Below are 4,904 nucleotides of genomic sequence, written 5' to 3'. Positions count from 1 at the left end.
TATGGGCTGGTCTTGTGATCTGCTTTGACCAACAGAATGGGCACAGTGATTCTGGGTTGCTCATGAATCTGGGCCTTCAAAGACCTACAGCTTCTGCCTTTGCCTTTGGAACATTTTTTCTTGGCATCTGGCTATCCTGATGTAAGGGAGCCCAATTAACATCACAGAGAGGCACCCTTGCCGAGAACTAAGGGCCAGGGGCCAGCAACCTGCATCCATTGCCAGTCATGTGAGGAGGCCGTTTGAGTCTGCACTGCCTTCTTAGCACTACAAGGAAAGCCACACAAGGCAGAAGATTCACCCAGTCAACCCTTAAAATGATGAGAAATAGTAAATTCCTGTTGTTTAAGCCACTAAACCTTAGAGTGGTTTGTTATGAAGCAACTGATAAGTAAAACACTATTTCCCTTAGAAATGTATTTCAACAATACCAGTGTCAGCACTTAAATGGCCAATAAAAACCAGAATATACTTGGTTTCTGTGACTGAAATAGAATTGTGAAAAAACATAATAAAGCCTAAGCTTTAAGAATTACTAAGGGTTTGGGCACCCAGGCGGCTCAGTCAGTTAAGTGTCTGACTCTTGATTTCAGCTCAGGTCATGATCTCAGGGTTTGTGAGTTCAAGCCCCACACTGGGCTCCACACAGAGAGTGCAGAGCCTTCTTGGGATTCTCTCTCTCCCTCTCTCTCTCTCTCTCTCTGCCCCTCCCATGCCCACTTTCTCGCTCTCTCAAAATAAATAAACTTAAAAAAAAAAAGTTACACTTAGTTTAAATAAAAAAAAACCAGTAGGGTTCAGTGCTTAAAATCACAATGTGTCATAAAATGACAAGGACTATTTATGGATAAAGTTAATACTGACAAATCACTAAGTCTTAAAATAAGAAAATAAGAAGGCATCACTTTAAGTTCAAAAAAGAAAGACAAATAGGTAACAAGGCAGAGTTTGGTTAGATCAAAATAGATAAGCCAGATTAAATTTCTTAGCCTGTGTATTATAGACCACCATCATATGAATAGTATACAATAAAATATACAGCACTGAATCATACTAAACATTCTATCTTATTCAGAAAATTCTTCAAAGAAGAATTAAAATAGCAACACACCACAGAAGGAGCAAAATACCAAATATTCATAAATATTTCCAGTTGGCAGAGTCTGGATTACAGTCTACTGTCTTAAATTAAACATCTATTATATGAAAGTACTGTTATACCATGAAATATGCTTAGTACACACAAATTAAAAAAAATTCTTTTAGATACTCTTAGGGATAGCGGATGCTAATTTATTACAAAAAGTAAGAATATAGTTGATTTATGAAAGATAACCATCATCTCCAGTGATGTCATTGACAAGGAGATTACTTAGATAGACAATTGCTTTGATCCAATAAAACGGAGTCTCTTATGATTTAAACAGCAGAGAGAAAATAACCTGGCATAATTCCTACTTTGCTGCTATAATAAAAGGTAGAAAAATGGAATTTCGCATATTTAATATAATCTTATAATTCTTACAAAATAAAAAATTCTAAAATATCACATAAAGAATAAAAACAACTCTCATGTTTTACCAAACTAACTCTGTCATTTCATCTACTTAAAAAGATTTCTGAAAACCTAGAAGAAATTCAATGATTTACTCAATTTTAAAACTCAATTTTATTTTGAGGCAGACACTATGGAAAATACTATATCCAAAAGGAAAAATGTATTTTGCTAAAAGGAACTCCCAAGGCAACTTTACCATAAGGGTAAGGTCTAATGATTTATAACTACTACATATCTTTTCAGTTGCTACTGGAGAATACACATTTAAAACAGATTTCTTCGTTTTCTTAGGTTGACCTCAGATACTCAGTGAACATTAAGGTTGCAGCAATGCCCAAGCCCTTGCACATTCACACAAAGTTACTCTTTGGCTGTAAAGGATCCTTTTAAAAGAGAGAAAGTGAATATAATGGAGGAGAAAGGGACTGGGGAGGAAGAAAAAGCCGCTTTTGTGCCATATGAATTATTTATTCAGTCAAGCAATGAACTCACTATTTCCAACTCTAACAATCTATCAGGGAACTCTAAATAAGTGAACTCAAAGAGTAATAAAGTTTAAAAACTATCACTACTTACCAAGCTTGATTTTTTTTCTACTTGAAAACATTTTTAACTTTGTAAATTATATTTTTACAGAGTAATTTATAGTTCTAACTTATAAGTTTTATAAATCAGACAAGAAGTGTCAATTTTTAAAAGACCAAAAAAATCAGCTAATAACTTTCATCAGAGGATATTAGGAATTAACAAACTATGTTTTTGTTATTTAAAAAAAATATTTATCTTTGAGAGAGACAGAGCATGAGCAGGGGAGGGGCAGAGAGGGAGGGAGACACAGAATCTGAAGCAGGCTCCAGGCTCCGAGCAATCAGCACTGAGCCTGATGAGGGGCTCAAACTCAAGAACCACGACCATGACCTGAGCCGAAGTCAGATGCTTAACAGGCTAAGTCACGCAGGCGTCCCTATTTTTTTGTTACTCTTAATTTAGAAACCCAATTGCAAAAATGCCCATTTATCAACCTTTTTACTACTACTATTATTTGTGTCTGCTTAATAATTAAGTATCTTAAACTGGCTCAAGAAAATCTTTCTCCATTGGTGATAATGTCATCGCGATCTGTTGTACAGAAATCTCTAGAAGGTCGTCTGGTTCTTGATAAGCATAGCCGAGTTAGAGTCATATTTCCCTCACAACCATTAATGATGTTTGGTTGCCTAAATTATTAATAGAGATTAAGCCTTTGAATAAAGGCAGTTAGATAAGGTACTTGTTTCCTGAAAAGAGAAATAATCAGGTTTAATCTATGCCCATCACCTTCTCTTTACATATTTGAGATGATGCAGAATTTTTGCCCCCTTTCTCATCACAAAATAATTTACTCTAGAAATATGAAAACACTTTGCCTTTTGTGTGAATGTTTGAATCGTCATTGCTCTCTCTTTTTGGCTTTGACTGAGGCATTTGTAACCTATAACCCCCACACAGAATGCAACTTCTTTTGAAAAGTTACACACAAATCCTTATACTTTCATTCTCTATTTAAAGTTGTTTGAAAATCGCTAAGTCTCAACAGAAGTGTCTATAATTTGACTGGACTAGTATTTTCAGATAAAATACCCAAATAGTAAGCCTAGTATCTTGTCATTTGGTCTAGCTCCCTCCGTGGTCCAGGTGCCTCTGATTCTCCCTGCTTCTGCTTTCCTTTCAGACAAATCATCTGGTAAGACAGAAGCACTGATCCTTGTTTAAGCCCCCTCCCCCCCCCCCCCCCCCCCCAGCCAATGAGAATCAGAGCTGGGAGAGTACTTAAAATCCATCTAGATTTCCGGTGAGGAAACTGAGGTCCACACAAGTGCTGTTATTAATCCAGATACCCATAATTAGTTTGTGGCACAGCACAGATTAGAAACTGTGTTTTCAGACACCATCTGGTGCTCTCTGCTCCACGTCTTCACCAGCCTCCCAAACGGATCCTGGAATTCATACTGAAGAGTATAAAATGCGTAAGGCCTTTTGGAAAGCACTTTAGCAATATGTACTGTGAGGCTTAACAGGGTTTGCCCAGTAATTCCACTCCTGGGATTCTATCTTGGGATAAACTGTCAGATAAGCTTTATATACAAATATTCTTGTTGGGTATTTACAATCAGAAAAACATTTAAGAACATATGTAGCCAATAATAAGAGGAGGTGGTATATCTACTAAAAGAACTATAATGGAGCAACTGGAAATGTTTATTAAAATTTTACAGTAGTGTTATAAAAGGAACTTTCTTATGTTAAGTGGTGCTGTGTATGTGCAGAAGGAGACAACTTAAAAAACTTATGAATGTACACAAAACAAATTTTCTCAAATCCTTAGTTCTTCATTGACATTCATTATATTACATTAAGACTGACAAAAATAAGAGAGGAATTTTATTTTAAAGAAGAGATTGTAAGGGAGAGAAAATGATCTCCAATAGATACAGCTGCCTTATTTAAAAAAAATTTTTTTTTAACGTTTATTTATTTTTTGAGAGACAGAGACAGAGCATGAGCTGGGGAGGGGACAGAGAGAAGGGGGAGTCACAGATTCTGAAGCAGGCTCCAAGCTCTGAGTTGTCGGCACAGAGCCCGATGTGGGGCTCGAACTCATGAACCACGAGATCATGACCTGAGCCGAAGTCGGATGCTTAACCGACTGAGACCCCCAGACACCCCCAGCTGCCTTGTTTTTCTAATTGGCATTGCACAATTCATTTTCTTTCTCCAGAACTTTATAGGGAACAAAAACCTGCACTGATAATCACTTCAGACTGAAAATAAATTTCCTAGAACCTAAAGAAAACCTCAAAACCCTCCTTAAAGCTGAACTTCATTTTACTTAGGAGAATTGGAATGATTATCTTCCAAGTGATTTGAGTAGTATTTTTAAAGTCCTCTATTAACCACTGAATATCCTTTATCAAAGCTTCCAGTGATCTTCAATAGAAGCCTTTCAAAAATCTCACTCTTAAAAATGTGTAAATCTTGCCTAATCTTAACCCCAAGTTTGGGGCTGAACTAGAAGACACAGAGTCTGAGGACAGAAAACCATTCTGTGCATCTATCATCAGCCAGACAGTGCAGAAAAAAAAAGTGCAAAGGATATTAATATTATTTAAGACTCAAAAGTCTGATAACACACTTATTTATTCTGTAACCTATAGTGAAAGAAGACCTGACAATTGACATTACTGAACATGCATGACATGTGGCAGAAACAGGACACAAATGGGACTTATGTGAATGTTGACAGAAGTTATTAAGCTTGTAAAAGCTTCTTTTTATAATCAGCTAAAGAGACAGTAAAAAATGTTTA

General features: G+C 36.3%; 1 protein-coding gene across 7 annotated transcripts in view; it reads right to left on the bottom strand.

The window, feature by feature from the left end:
• ZEB1 (zinc finger E-box binding homeobox 1) overlaps positions 1–4,904 on the bottom strand; it is a 200,340-nt gene that overhangs the window by 166,450 nt on the left and 28,986 nt on the right. The gene's annotated exons all lie outside the window — the stretch shown is intronic.

Source organism: Leopardus geoffroyi, chromosome B4 (genome assembly GCF_018350155.1).
Source record: "Leopardus geoffroyi isolate Oge1 chromosome B4, O.geoffroyi_Oge1_pat1.0, whole genome shotgun sequence".
Lineage (NCBI taxonomy): Eukaryota > Metazoa > Chordata > Mammalia > Carnivora > Felidae > Leopardus > Leopardus geoffroyi.
This window is presented reverse-complemented; position numbering and strand designations above follow the sequence as displayed.